Genomic DNA, 16535 nt, shown 5'->3' on the forward strand with positions numbered 1-16535 from the left:
GGATGTGCAGATCTCCTATTGGCCAGGAAGAAAATAGAGGGAATTTTGAGTGGGAGATTCAAAAAAGGTTTTCGGGGGATTCTAAAAAAGTTTTCGTGGCATTCGGAAGAAGTTTTCGGAGGAGGCTGAAGAAGTTCACGGAGCGGTCTGGAGAATGAATTGAAGGAGTTGGAGAACGATACTAAGCAGAGCAGTAGTCTAATTTGGGTGATAGCTGCAGACCTGAGATAGATGGAAGCAGTGATAGAAATTCTGCATATCCCGACAGCCCGTAGGAATGTTCACCTGTAAACATGGAAGCCGTAGTGAGGAAGAAGGAAGAATCACACCCTGAGAATTATATAGGCAAAGCCAGTCGAATGAGTGTTCGAACCATTGACCTACTCGAAAACCCCTCTATCCACGGAAGAAGAAATGCTGACCGGTAAAGAGTATGCGACACTGATTGATTCCAGCCGTGCAGTACCCGGTAGGGAAACACCATAATCACCGAGATCCCCAAATGAGCGCCCCCGCATTCCAGTACCTGAATGACCGATATGAAAGGAAGCCGAGCAGAGAGGAAAGTTCCAGGCCAAACACGTAAGTGCTAGAGAGTTTACCGAAATAGGTGTACTTAGTTTATTAAGGAGAGGACTTTAGGAGAAATATGTGTATATATAGTTAAAGAGGGAGATTTAAGTAATGAATATATGAATAAAAGTGTAATGTATTTAAGACGGACGTAGCCTATAATTTGGAGTGAAGCTCCTCATATAAATGCTTGCTGGAAGGAGAGGGTATAATAGATAACTGAGAATTGTTTAAAGTTGGGAAAGGTTTTTATAATATGTATGAAATTGAAGGTTGAAATTTCGATTTATTATGAGTTGATTTGTGGAGAGTATTTCTGATTTGAGTAGGGGCTAATTAATAAGTTATATATAAAGGTATAGAGGATTAACTGTTCTGAAGGGTAATGTTAAATTGAATTGATTAATATTTCCTGTTGACCTGATTGCAGAAAGGGTGTCTGATTGAATAAATGCAATTTTCTTACAAATTGAGACACAAACTCTGAAGGTTTTTGTGAGCCAGTTCATTGGCAGGTAGTTGTTGGTTTATTATACAGACTGTTCAGGAGAAGAGTGGGAAGAATCTATGTAAAGTGTATGACACGACCTATTGAAGTCCCTGTAAAGAACATGAAGAGACACCATGTCATAATGAATAATAATGTGTATTAGAATAGGATATCTGATGATGAAACAATTGAGTTTGAACAAGATATTTACACATATAAAGGTTAATGAATTAACAAGTCACCAGCCAAATATAGTTTGACCAAATACCATTGCTAATTTCTGTATGATATGTTAATAAACATTGTTTTATTTTACATTCAGTGTTGGAGTCTGTCATTCCGAAACTCAGCCAATCCGGTAGAAAAATACCTAAAATAATTGGGGTCCCCTTTGGGTCTGGTAATCTTCTGAGAACAAACAAGTCAGATGCTAAGTGGGAGGATTGGACTACGGGGATATACATATAAAAAAGGGGATAAATTACAATAATTAAAATATAAAGAAAATTAGGGCAACCAGAAAAACAATAATACCCACAACCCCCCACAATTGGAAAGAACAACCCCCACAGAGAGGATACTTCACCCCTACTCCCACCTAAAATTCCTCAATCTCGTGGCGATATACGAAGGTTAGGTGAGTTTGTATATTCTAAAAGTATTGGTCACGAGCAGTTAATGCCCGCGGCTCAGTTAATACGAGAGCAGAGCACAGGTGGTGAGTTAATTAAAGTGGAGAGGATTGGGTTTATTCCCACCCCTATTTTGACTAATGATTCAAGTACAATGACTAATGATTGTGAAAATTATGCGAGTACAATAACTGATGAGTGCGATAATATTCTAGACGCATCCTCTGTACATGCGGTCATTTCTAAAATGCGAAAAGATATCGCAAGTTTTCTTTTCGGAGAGGCTAATAAGGTGACTAAAAAAAATGGGGACATCATTATGGACAAATGGTGTAATTTGGAGACTGTAACAACTGCACTATTGATAGAAAATGAGAGATTAAAAGCGATTAATGAGGAAATTGATAAAAGAGCCCAATTGCTACAAACAGTGTTACAAACTTCATCTGTGGTCACTGGTAAACACATTGGACAGGATGAAGGGAAGAACATACCAAAGTCAGATGTAGATACAGATGAGTTCTGACTGATAGGTTTCATACACAAGAGCCTGTACGTACCTATGATAATACTGTGAGGGGTACTATTGAGAAGGGTGTTTCTTCTAGTGATGTTATAAAATCATCTAATAATGTTCTAATAATTAGAGCTTCAGATACTAGTGACTTGAAAACAAGTTCTGATATGAAAAATGTAGTTACTACAACTCTTAAAAATGATTTGAAGAATGTACAAGTGAAATCTTTGCGACTTGTTCGTAATCGAGGAGCGGTTGTGGAAACAGCTACGAAATCTGATTGCGACTGTTTGACTTCTACGGCGGCGTTTTCCGAAGCTGGAGTGATCACTGGTGTTCCTCGTAAAGGTAATCCATCAGTCATAATTTATGATATCCCACGGGATCTTTCAAAGGACGAAATTGTGGATAATCTTTATAACAAGAACTTGATAGATTACGGTTTCACATTGGAAGAAGTGAAGCAACAAACAGTTTTTCGTTTTACTACTCAGGCCAGGTCGTCATCGCTAGTTGATTGAGTGGTTAGCTTTTCACCTAAAATTTATAAATATATGTCCTCACTGGACAGGTTGTTTTTGACTTGGAGTTCTCATAAGCACCGTCCTTATACGATAGTCACCAAATGTTATCTGTGTCTTGGGTATGGACATACTACCCAATATTGTTCGCATGAGTCCCCGTCTTGTGGACATTGTGCTCGAAGTGGGCATGTATTTAATGAGTGTCCATTTAAGGAAGAGCCACCTAGCTGTATCAACTGTAAGAGACGTAGGAAGGAACATCAGCACTCGGTAAGGGACAGCACATGTCCCGAGTATTACGGGCATTACAGACGGCACGATTAAAGACCGCCAATGAATAATAGTTATAATAATACCAATACAAGTTTTATTCCCGGAGATGGAACTGTTATTGGAGCTAATGCTGTTCTTGCTGATTATCCTGCGTCTTTGCTTGCTGGTATTAGGATTATGCAAATTAGCGGTCAGCGTTCTAGAGCAGTATCAGACGAAATTCGAGTGTCAGCTGAGTAAAATGTTATTGATATTATTGCAATTCAAGACCCTTATACTGTTAAAGTGCAACCTTGATATACTCCAAAGGTAACGGGATTTCGACTCACTGCCCGTATAATTCAACCGGTCTCTGAGGAACTTAAAACATGTATTGTGGTGTTAAATAATCAGCTTGATATCACTATGGTATATCAATGGTTTATGCAATAGAACGGTTACTTGTATTTTTGTTACATATTTGAATTTGAATTTTTATTTAATTTCTCTATATTGTCCTCCCTCAGAAGATTTTAATTTATCCTCGAATTATCTAGAAACAACTTTAAATTTCTTGGGTCCACAGAATGTCTTAATAACTTCTGACGTAAATGCTAACTCTCCACTCTGGTTCAGTAATTGAAGTGATTGTCGTGGTCTTATATTGGAGGAATTTATTATTAATAAGAGCTTAAATGTAAAAAACCTACCTCAAGTGGTAACAACCTTTTCCAGCTGTCCTGGAGAATCAAATATTGATGTGACATTAACTAATTTTCATTTTAAAGCAGTTGTTCGTGATTGGGTGGTGATTACTGATTGGACAACAAGTGATCATCGGGTTCTATTTTTTGTTGTTACTGATTTTTCTAAACCTGGAGATCAATTTTTACTACATCCAGCTTTAGTCAGATTTTCCAAAAATCACATAAAGTGGGAATTATTTGACTCCTCCATTTCTGCAGATTTCCCTGAAAATGAATTTTCGTCTCTTCACTCTTTTATAGCTGCTGGAATTGCTGCCTTATTATGCCAGTCATTACTTAAGGCCTCATACAAATCGGCCAACAAAAAAAAGATTAGTTTAAAGACCTGTTGCTGGTCGACCTCAGAATTGTCTTCTTTAAGGAAAAAGGTACATCAAGCCCGTCGAAAATATCAGCATCGACGTAAGGATTGGCATTCTGATGAAGTAGCTTATTTTTACTCTCAATATATTTCACTCAAACAACATTATGTAAAGGCTATTGCCACACTTAAGCGGGAAACATGGAAGGAGTTTGTTCACAGTGCTGGTAATGACAATCTTTGGGGTCTTATTTATAAGATAGCTCCTAATAAGATTCACTCTTTAGATGTATACGGCACTGTGAAGGAAGGTTTCCTGGAGACTACTGATTGGATGAATACAGTTAATGTTATTTTTGACAGACTATTCCCGGTGGATGATCTAACTACTGATTCTGTTGTATATTCAAATATTCGAGATGCGAATTCGCTTTATACCACCAATATATACAATATATATACACAATATTCAGACAGAAGAATTTACCATTGATGAGTTAGCATCTGTTGCTAAAAAGATTAATATTAAGAAATGTCCAGGGATAGCCCTGGTTGAAAATACATTTATTTTGCGATTTTTAAAATTGCGTCCACAAGTACTGGTTTTACTTTTTAACAAATGTTTCCAAGAAGGTCTCTTTCCTGATATCTGGAAAATTGCGCTTTTAAAACTGATTAAAAAACCAGATAAACCAGCATTAAATCCTAGATTTTATAGGCCTATTGCACTTTTGCCAAATCTTGGGAAGTTGGTAGAGCGTCTAATGACTCTGTGTGTTACTGATCTTCTTCAGTCGAAAAATATGGTGTCCTCTAATCAATACGGGTTTTGTGTAGGGAAGTCCTGTGAGGATGCACTTGTTGAATTTGCTCGCAGCATTGAGAGTTCAACATCAAAGTACACGTTAGCTACCTTTGTTGATTTCGATGGCGCTTTTGACTCTCTATGGTGTCAGAGTGCTCTCGAACGGTTACGATCAGCTGGATGCCCTCAGCAACTATACCACCTGTTCACAAGCTATTTCAATAATCGTCACATTTTAGTGAAATGTAAATTTCAGGAGGCATCTAGAGAAGTTTCACGAGGGTCTCCCCAGGGGTCTATCTTAGAGCCTCTTATATGGAATATGGTATTACAGGATTTCCAGTTGTTTCAGTAGTACTAAAATCATCGCTTATGCCGACGATCTTACTATCTTAATTCATGGTTCATCTAGATCTGCTATCGAAAATAATGCCAATGATGTCTTACAAAATTGATTTCAATGGACAGTGGATAATAAATTGACAATAAGTTCGTCTAAGACTAAAATGATGATCTTTGGATCACATTTAAACCCTCAACGGCACCCTTTGTTTTTATAAAGTTTTTGCAAAGTTTTTATAATATCCAGATACCACGGTGGAGTTGAACTAGCGTTTGGGAGCCGCCTTACATAAGATACAATACATGTCTACATGCCACATAGCTCCTTAAACTGTCATAGTCACCTGTTTTGAAATTAATACCCGCCTTTATCTTTAACTACTACAACGTCTTTTTCATCTTCCAAATAACGATTGTGTGATCACTTACTGCCAATAACTGTTGTAAGCCTTGTGATGTTGCAGTAATTATAAGTAAAAGAATATTCTTACCCCTAGTATTTTCTTTAATATGTTGATAGCAATAATATTCATCTAGTTCATTAAAACTTTTGTTTCGCATGGCGAATTTCCCTCCCACTTATTCCAATTAATTAGGGTAAGATTGAAGCCCCCAAAATAAGACATTCACACTTGCTCACTAGTTCTATCTGCGTATGGGGAATGTCGGAGAACTCCCACTGTCATTGTACCTTTTCTCCCAACTAACATTACACAAATTCTGCTCTGACTCAGCTAAAGCTCTTTTTGTGCTCAGACTGCTTTTGGTAAGCATGATCCACTACCACTTTTAGCTTTCCATACTTCCCACACCGGGTGGAAAAGAAATGGGTTCGAATTTTACCAATGGGCTTGGAATTGTTATGGGCCTTTTTCACAACGCGGTTGAATCACTCGCTCGTAGGCGAGGGAAAAATATTATATTTTTTCTTTGCGACAAAACGCTGTTTTTTGTTTTTTAACCCAGCAAACAGCAAATTGATCAAAAAACACACTCGATTTACAGATATATATATATATCATATACGGCGCAATATGTCCTAATTTGGTGATGCGCCTCAAATCTTACAACAATATAACAACCTTTTATATTCCCTATCTTCCCTAAATATATTATATACAGGGTTATTCAAAATGAAGTCCAGGGTTTCAGAATTTTTTTTTTGGGAAAGCGCATGTGTCACAATCATTTGTAGCCATCTCGAAAGAGTCCATAATATCTCAAGTTTCGTTCCCACTCTCGCGATGTTCGGTATGCTGCACGGCTAACCACCAGATGGCGTTGGACGCATACCGCCGTGCAGTGGTTCGTTTGCCTGTGACGCCAGTTCTGCTCTGTTGCGAATGGCTTCGGAATGTAATGAGAAAGCTTTTACTGTGTTGGAGTTTCATGTAAGTAAATCTGTGACCGTTGTGCAACGCCACTTTCGGACAGAGTGATTTTTTCTGATGAATCGACCTTCCATTCGTCAGGGAAAGTGAATAAGCAGAATATGCGATTTTGGGCGATTTCACTAAAGGCTCTCATATTGAACATTTATGAGGTATATAAAAGGAATTGTTTGAAACCCCGGACATCGTTTTGAATAACCCTGTATACTATAATAGAAGTAGTCATTTCCAATTTCCTGGTGGCACCACAATTCTGTTATCCCTGTTATGTTAGCGTTAGTTGTCCTAACCAGAAGTTCGAGTTCGACCATTTGTCAGCGCTGCTGACACAATTAAGATTAAATATTCTTTAGTTAACTACCCTGACACACCCCATGAAGTTATTTAGTCTTGTTTCCCTAGCTTATCTTTCCGCTCATTTGAAACGTCACCACCACTGTATATATAATCAATAAAATTCAAGAATTCTTGAATTTTATTGAACATATACTGCATTTATATTTTATCGCATAATTTAGTATTAAAATTTATATTTAATGTTTAAAACGCTCCTTTTAGATTTAATACTGTTATACAGATTGGTTTGTTACTGTTTGTTATTGGTTTTGTTTGATATTGTTAAGGTTATTGGTTTGCTAAGCATTGAATGTTAATCGCCTGGTTCGCCCTGTTTTGGATGTTATATTAATAAAATAATAACATAAACAAAAACCAATATTGATTATACTCAAAGAGGAATATCATGTATGAGCTCCGAAAAAAAGGAATTTTTCCTATTTCATATCAAAATTTCGATCTTACCTTGTAACTTGTTTGAGGTCTTCTCAGCTCAAATCCCTGTACTGACTTCAGAAATGTAGTACTTCCAGGCGCATGATTTCTCTGTCAAATTCTCTGAAAATAGTTCAGAGAAAAGCAAAACAAATCTTTTAATCCATTATCGTTGCCCGTTATACCCTTTTCCTCCATCTGAATTACAAATATAAAACCTGTTTCGCAGCTTCACAGAAACATGTTTTTTGTTCAATACTCTCTGGAATTTCGTTTTCCTTCTCTTGGGAAAATCACGCCATCCTCATTACAGAGAAGTGGCCGCCTTAATGAAGGTTGAATGTTATTATTTCGTAATATTCCTGGTAAATATCTATCTATCTATCTATCTATCTATATATATCAAACTTCATGGTTTTTCCCCTACTCATATCTTTATATCTATGACGTTGTTAATTTTTTTTACAGAAAATTTAGCATACTCAAAATCATTGAAGTTTTGTAAATTGTTGACGTCAGTTGTAGTGGTTTAAATTGTAATAAATCAATAGTGTCGACAGCTGCATCTTAATTATTTATTTACATATTTCTCACACATCGCATGCAGACCTTAAACTGCGGATAGAAAGCTGAGCATAATAGAGCAGTACACATTACAGAAACTTTATATCAAAATATATACGAAATTATAAATAAATAAACAGGTATAAATGTAATTTCTTATACACTGAAAGGACAGAATTCATGAGATACCCGAATACCCGATACCCTTGGTAACGCGACGTGTCCTCCCTTCGATAGTGGACGAACCAATCGCTTGGTGGTATAGCACAATGCATTCACGTTGACGGCAATTCGATGTCAGTATGCATAAACGTCGTGAGTTAACCGACTTTGTGAAAGGGATGAGAATGGGTACCCGACGATGGGCCACTCTATCGCGGGTAACTGCATAAAAAAACTACCTAACAAACAGAAGTGTAGTAGTCCAAGCATGTTATTGCCAAGTGAAGAGGAAAATCTACCGAGGTTTCCCCAGGGCTCAGTTCTTGGCCCACTGCTCTGGGCCTATGTCCTGGATGAGCTCCTCGGTATGGACCTTGGGGTGTTCCGCACTCAGGCCTAAGCAGATGATCTGTCACTAATATTGGCCGCTGACTCTAGGGCTCAGCTTGAAACCTGTGGAAGTCGCGTCCTCACCACCCTTATGGACTACAACTCCACCACCTCACAATATCACCCACAAAATCTCAATGCATCTTGCTAAAAGGCTCTCTGGAGCCAACGACCACAACAGATCAAGATCCATGCCATTACAGTCAAACTTGTCACTGAACTAAAACACCTACGAATAATAATAGATAAGAACCTATCCTTCCTCTCACACTTGAACTATATACTGTACAAAGAAAGATCAGGACCTACATGGCAATGGTGGCCAGGGTGATCCTCCGAGACTGGGGGTTGAAAAAACGCACACTGGCTCTCTTCTATAAAGCCATATTCATTCCCGCAATCAATTACGCTTCTTGGCGTGACTTGACAAGGCCACCACCGTAGTTGATAAGAGAAAATTGGAGTTCATTCACAGGCCAATTCTTCTTTACATGCCCAGGGCGTGTAACACGTTGGGCATAATACGCTGGCATTCGAGGTGAGCGGAGGCGCTTAGACAGGGCTCCTCAGTTAAGTGGTTTACCTTTGGATAGTGCTTTTAAATATTTGATTTATTTTGATATTGTTGGATTATTTTGTTATAGGTTTTCCTGTAACTGTTTGATTTTAATAATATTATAGATAGAATTTTTTAAAGTTACTTTCATTGATATTTATTTAATTATATAATGGTAGTTACGAGATCTGCCTTAAAACGTCACAGGGTATCGTGACTCACACGGAAATAGCAGATGGCGATTTACGGGGAGTCATGATTTAATCCGTTGTGGAACCTGTGGTATGTTTTCCAGGGTCGACCTGGTGACTAATCCTACCTCATCTGGGGATTCTTTTCTTTATGATCGATGTAAGGAGTGCACCGATCTTAAATTACAATTTGGTGCACTGATGGAACAATTTGAGTCCCTGAAAAAACGAGTGCTTGCCCTCGAAAATAATGCATCTGGGAGCTCGTCAGGGACTCAAAACTCCAGCAATCTACCAAGTGATGCACACGCGATTCGAGTCTCAAAACAGAAAAACCAAGTGCAAACTACTCTGGTTAAAAAGGACATTGTTTTATTAGGAGACTCCATTGTCAGGGAAACGGGGAATATTTTTTGTTATAAGGACAGGTGGAGTAGAACCAGGGTATGTCTGCCGGGAGCAACTATTGATGATGTCACCAACAGATTGTCAGATTTTGAAGGGGGTAAAGAAAATATTATTATTCATGTGGGGACAAATGATATTAAACGTACACGATCTGACGATTTGTTGGAAAAATACAGGACCATGCAGAGTAAATGTCGCGAGCTAGGCCATAATGTCTATGTGTCTGCAATTCTGCCGAGACACGATAGGACGGATTATATGTTAAGAGCCTTGTGGATTAACTCAAGACTTGAAGGAATCTGCAAGGCTTTAGGGGGTAAATTTCTATCAGCATGGCCCACACTTGTAGGTAGAAGGAATTTGTTTTGTAGAGACGGGATACACTTAAACAAAGGTGGTGCAAAGGTTTTTGCCAGTATTATTGAGGATACCTTAAAGGTTCAGAGAAACTGCTAGTTAGGGGGGATGTGGGTAACACTGACACGTTTATCTGATAATATTGGTCAATGTAACTCTTCCACGTACCTTAAGAGTTCTTATCTGTTACCCAAACTGGACGTATTATCAAGATGTTCTGGGGGCAGAAAGGTTTCACTTGAGCGGGTAGCTAATATCAAGGGTTGTGTTAGGGTTGTTAAATATACAAGAAGAGTAGATCTTAATTGTTTATACAGTAACGTTAGAAGTGTCGTCAATAAAATGGGCGAATTCGAACTGCTGGTTAAAACAAGTAACGCGGACATAATAGGGCTTACAGAGACGTGGTGCCACTCGGGAATTGGGGATGATGAGTTCAAGTACGGCTTGCATAATGTATTTAGGAAGGATAGGGTAGATAGAAGGGGTGATGGGGTAATGCTTCTTATCAGAAGCAGCCTGAGTGCGACGATAGCTTTCCCGGATTCAGATGTTTCATATGCTAGTATAGAATCTATATGGTGTGAGATAGCTGGAAACAAAGGTATAATGCTAGTAGCAGTAATCTACAGACCAGGTGATTGTGAAGCCTCTACATGCAAATGGAATGGGCAAGTAAGCGTCAATGTCTTGTTATGGGTGATTGCAATTTGCCTCTAATTGATTGGAGTAAATGGGAAGGAAACTCGACATAGGGAACAAAATTTTTAAATCAACTAGATGACTGTTATTTGTATCAACATGTCAGGGAAAGTACTAGAGAAAAGAATATCCTAGACCTCATCATCACACATGAATCAGATGACATAACAGGGCTGACAGTAGAGGAACGAGTAGCAGAAAGTGATCATGGAGTTCTACGGTGGATGATGACGAGAGAGGTAGCAGAAGTAAAAGGCAAAGGAATGGGTTTTAATTTCAGAAAAGGAAATTACGATGCCTTAAGGTACTACATGGCCTCTGTTAACTGGGTAGATATCGTGCAGAAAATGAATACATTTGAACTGTGGTACGCTTGTCAAACATTAATCACAGATGCCTTGAATGCGTATATACCATTAAAAAAATACTCCACGAGGAGGGTTTCAAGTTGGATGAATAGTGAAGTTGCCGCATTACTTGAGCAGAAAAAGGTGGCATGGAAAGGTTACAGAGCAATAAAAAGTACTGAAGCCTATAACAGCTAAAAGGTGATGTGTAATAGAGCCACAGAAAAGGTTCGACAGGCAAAGGCAGTTTATGAGAAATCACTAGCAAACAGAGCAAAGAAGGGGGGATAAAGAATTCTTCACATATATAAATGCCAAGAAGGGCAGGACAAACCAGATCGGACCTTTACGTAAGGGAAATGGGATAGTAATAAATACACCAGCTGCCGTTGCAGATGAACTCAACAGTTATTTTGCATCGATATTTACAAATGAAAAGTCTTTTGTGGTATAGTGTTTTGTGGATGGCGCCTAGTTTCCCACATCTGCACCATAGTACTCTGTGAAGAATTTACAGAATCTCTGTAAAAGCCAGAAAAAGTGTGGTGTCTGGTTTGTGACAGAGTTGTGCTGTGGTCTGTTGTTCTGTCTCTGGCTGCTTAGCCGCAAGGCCCCTAATTGAACCACACGTTGCCCGCCACCACCACTGGCAAGTGAGCCAGGCTGCCCATTATACTCTGGCTGGCCTCCGCCAGGGTTGCCTGAGCTTCCTGACGGAGACCAAAAAAAAAATATATATATATATAATAATAAAAAAAAATTATATAAAATAAAAATAAATGAATAAAAATAAGTAAAAAAGTAATAGATTAAAAAAAAAAAAAAAAAAAGGGAGAGAGAGAGGGGGGCATAGAAGAATAGAGGATTTGAGGGGGAATGAATTTGGGTGGGTTGACAGTGGAGAATAAATCCACCCTAATTGGGCGAAGTATAGGAAAGAGTGGGTTTAAAAAGTCACAGGGGACAGGTGCCCCTGTGTAATTGTCAATGGCATAGTGCCTATAGATCTTTGTGGCAATGGGAAATTGTGGGAGCGAAGTTAAAAAATATGTAATTAATGATACTGAAATTTCGCAAGATTATTTAATGAAAAAACTTTCGACCCTACAGACCAGTAAGGCTCCTGGAGTTGATGGAATATACCCTTTAATCTTAAGAGAGGCGGCATGCGAATGCATTGAACCATTGAGGCTAATTATGCGAGCATCACTAGACTCTAGGGAGATTCCCTTGGATTGGAAAAGTGCAAATGTATCTCCCATACATAAGGGTGGCACTGAAAGTGAAGTTGGAAATTATCAACCTGTCAGTCTGACTTCAGTAGTAGGGAAAATCATGGAGACAATTATCAAGGGTGGAATTCAGGATCATTTGGATCGAATTGAAATTCTCAAGGATACTCAGCATGGTTTTGTAAAGGGAAAATCATGTTTAAGAAATCTGGTTCGCTATTTCGAAAGGGTCACTCACGAGCTGGATTTAGGGAATAATTTCGACATTGTTTATTTAGATTTCAGCAAAGCTTTTGACTCAGTCCCACATCAGCGGTTGCTTTATAAGCTGGAACAGGTTGGAATCACTGGGAAAATCCTTAGATGGATAGAAGGATGGCTTCAGGGCAGGAGGCAGAGGGTTGTGATAAATGGCTATTCCTCAGATTGGGTTGATGTAAGAAGTGGGGTTCCCCAAGGATCAGTATTAGGACCACTGTTGTTTTTAATTTTCATAAACGACATTGATGAAGGGATAGAGGGCGTGATGTCTAAATTTGCAGATGATGTTAAAATTGGTAGAGTAGTTAATGATCACTGTCAAGCTGAGCTTCTTCAGAGAGACCTAGATAGACTTCAGGAATGGTCAGAAAAATGGAAGCTATGCTTTAATCCTACAAAGTGTAAGGTATTACACCTGGGAAACAGTAATCCCAAAAAAACTTATTCACTTGGTGGAGTTCAACTAAACCCAGTACTGGAAGAAAGGAACTTGGGTGTTACGATACGGTCAGACATGAAATTCTCTAAGCATTGTAAACAGGTTCCAAGGAAGGCCCATGGTGTCCTATCGATGATCTATCGAACTTTTGCAAGTAGAGGTAGGGACGTGATAATCCCGTTATATAAGGCTTATGTTAGACCACACTTGGAATACTGTGTTCAAGTATGGAGACCGCACCTAAAGAAAGACATCGAGCTTCTTGACAGGGTGCAAAGAAGGGTAACTCGCCTGGTGAGATCGGCAAAATCGCGTCCTTATGAAGAAAGATCTCAAATATGTGGGTCGCAGAGTTTGGAAACTAGACACCTTAGAGGAGATTTGACTGAGGTGTTTAAGGCTCTGAGAGGCATCAGTAAAATGAATGAGGACAAAATTTTCAAGAATATAAATGATGCTAGAACTTGGGGACATAAATTCAAGTTACCTGGGGAAATGTTTAGATTGGACTGCAGGAAGTTTTATTTTAGCCAGCGAGTTATAAATTACTGGAATAAGTTGCCTTCATCGGTGGTAGAGGCCGACAGTTTGGGGAAATTCAAAGGTCATCTGGACAGTACTTTCGGATAAGGGAAGCGCATAGGATGATAGGTTTAATTTCCTTTTTATTTATATTTTATTTTATTTTTATTTATTTATTAATTATTATTATTTATTTATTAATTATTATTATTTAGTTATTTATTTTATTTATTTATTTATTTTTTGTTTTTATCATTGTTTTGTTGGGATTTTTTTTTTTTTTTTTTTTTTTTGGCTGGTGCAGCGTAAGCCATAGGCTTTCTTGCACCATGAGGCCGTTACTAATACTAACACGGTTAGCACCCACGCACTGCAGGTACTGGATGGGGTGCTACCTCTTGACCTGGAGGTCACTAGTGTTGGAATGCTCTACCAACTCAGTAGGGACAAACCCGCTACCTATATCGACCATACAACAGATCCATTAAGCAACAGACCCAGCGAGAAAAGAAGACTTCTGATCTACTTAGAACAAATTTGGCAGGAAAGGTGGACAACCTCCATCAAAGGAGAAATAACTCGAACATTTAAACGGTGCATCGACAGAGTATTTCCCCAGGACTACAAACTACCTATCTTATAACTGGACATGGTGCCATCTGCAGCAACCTCACCATGCTAAGCATCGAAAACAACTCCCTATGTTCATGTGGCTCCCAAGAAACCTGGGGCCACCTGATGTTCGACTGCCATCTGTACGTAGATCTCTGAGCCCTTCTCATCACTCAGCTCCAGTACAATCCCAGGAATCAGGAACACTTCCTACTTGATGACGAACAGAACTATAAACCATTCACAACATTTGCCCAAGACTTGTTCACAAGGCCCAGAACCCAACGACAACGAAGAAACTTGGTAAACACTTAGCATGAACAGAACAACCTCATCACTACGAACCCTGCACTGAATCTCAGCCTGAACAGCAACACTGGAAAAACTGAAAAAGAAACAACCACTATCCTGTTATCAAAAAAAAAAAAAAAAAAAATCTGATCACAAAACTGAACAGACTCTTCGCTTCCTCTACAAAGATCTGATGTAAAAAAAAAACTAAACTGGACACTCTCCCATCAGGACCAAAACTGCATATAACTGACTGTGCTGGTTGAAGCCAAAACTGATGTCCCATCTTCCTCTTATCACGATAAGACAAGACAAACACAGAAATTGACTCTCCAATCAGACAACAACTATACTGCCACCTTGTTAATTGGCAGCCCAGTTTGGACACCTTGTGAAACCACTTTGCCGGCTGAAATCAAGACTGCAGACTCATCTTCTTTCCACGATAAAACAAGGAAATCACCGAAACGGACAATCTCCAACCAAGATTTTGAATGCAGCTAAGCTGCCACCTCTCCAGTTGGCGTTCTGGGTGGGGCACCTAGCCTCACCCACTTTCTTTCCCTATCCTGGTGAGTGAAGCGGAGGAGTGGCTACCCTGCCACCTCTCCACTTTCTCCTGGTGGGGCATGGGAACGCCCCGCTGGAAATCATTGGGGTCGTCTTCTCTTCCGTCTCCATACTTCTGATTTTTCTCCTCAGCCTTCAGTCTCTCTCCCCTACTCTGTCTGTACACTAGCACACGTCCCACATGTCCAAATTTAAATTTGACTAAATTAAACCGCGTTCACCAGGCTTTTCCAATTCTAGCGTTATCTTCCCAATATTTTTTTATTAATTTTTTTATTTGTTACAAATAAGTCCTAGCCACTGAAACCTCAGGAAATTAGGTGGCAATGTCTGTCAGAGAAAAACAAACAAATTACTGGTGAACCTGGTCTGCATCCATGGGGCTTAGTGTGGGCAACGTTGAGACTCACCAGGGTCCCAGAGGCTAAATGGCCAGAAGAACAACGGTACACTTGCACAGCTTGTTCATTTATCTAGAAGAATACTGGACCATCCTAATCATACAGCCAACACGCTTGATCTTTTTCTCACAAACAACCCTTCTAAGTACACGGTCGAAGTGAGAAGTTCTTTAGGCACTTCAGATCACAATTGGTGATTGTCTCTTCTCTAATGGGGCCTTTATCTCATGGCTATTCCCAACCTCGTGTTGTTTGGTATTACAAGAATGCAAAATGGGATGACCTGCGAGATTTCTTTTCTTCTTTTTCTTGGTCGAATTACTGTTTCAAAACTTCTGATGTCAACGTTTGCTCAGATCATGTCAGTGAAATTATTCTTGCAGGAATGGAATTCTTTATCCCACACTCCACTATAAATCTCGTCCTTTATCTAAACCTTGGTTTTCCAATAAATGTGCTAAGGCTGTTCAAGCGAAGAATGTTGCATATCGTAATTGGCTTGTTTCTAATTCTTCAGTTTCATTTTCTTCCTACACCAAAGCTCGCAACAATTGTGAAGCAGTTATTAAGCAGTCCAAACTAGAGTTTGAACAGGCTAAGAGTAGAAAACTTGCTTCTTGCCCTAATGGTAGCCGAGCATTTTGGACTCTTGCCAAAGCTATTGGCCGCAACTTTTGCCCATCTCTGCTCCCACGTATTTCCAAACCAAATGGTTCTGTTGTCACTTCAGCCAAGGATAAAGCTGACCTGCTAGCATCCCATTTTTCTTCCAACTCATATAATAATGATCTTGGTAAAACAACTCCCACCATTCCCAACACGCCCCATTCAATGTCTCCCTTCTAAAACTCAGTCATGCCTTATATCTCGCAAAAAGGATTCTTCTGCTCCTATGCTTAGCTTTAGTGACACTCCGATTTCCAGGCAAAATGATGTCGCTTTTGGGGATTACCCTGACTTCTTATCTCTCTTGGCACAAGCACATTAGAAATATTACTTCCTCTGCATCTAAAAAACCGGGTTTTCTCTTTCGCTCTCGGCGCTTCTTTTCTTCGAAACAGCTGCTCACTCTGCATAAATCCCAAATCCGCCCTGCCATGGAATATTGTTCCCACATCTGGGGCGGTGCACCGAAAACCTCTCTCAGGCTTCTTGATTCCATTCA

The 16535-nt window shown here is 39.2% G+C and overlaps 1 protein-coding gene across 2 annotated transcripts in view; it reads right to left on the reverse strand.

Annotated features, from left to right (window-relative positions):
- The window catches only part of LOC150077693 (clavesin-2-like), an 80717-nt gene extending 73193 nt beyond the window's left edge, over positions 1–7524 (reverse strand). Inside the window, exon 1 of one of the 2 annotated variants that reach the window (XM_090384642.1) lies at positions 7396–7524. The gene's annotated coding sequence lies outside the window, so the exon portion shown is untranslated. The remainder of the gene's footprint in view (positions 1–7395) is intronic. The other variant, XM_090384643.1, reaches the window with a different exon arrangement.
- Between the last annotated feature and the right edge of the window lie 9011 nt (positions 7525–16535).

This window comes from Mastigoproctus giganteus, chromosome 11, assembly GCF_048544385.1.
Source record: "Mastigoproctus giganteus isolate SK-2022 chromosome 11, ASM4854438v1, whole genome shotgun sequence".
Taxonomy (NCBI): Eukaryota; Metazoa; Arthropoda; class Arachnida; order Uropygi; family Thelyphonidae; genus Mastigoproctus; species Mastigoproctus giganteus.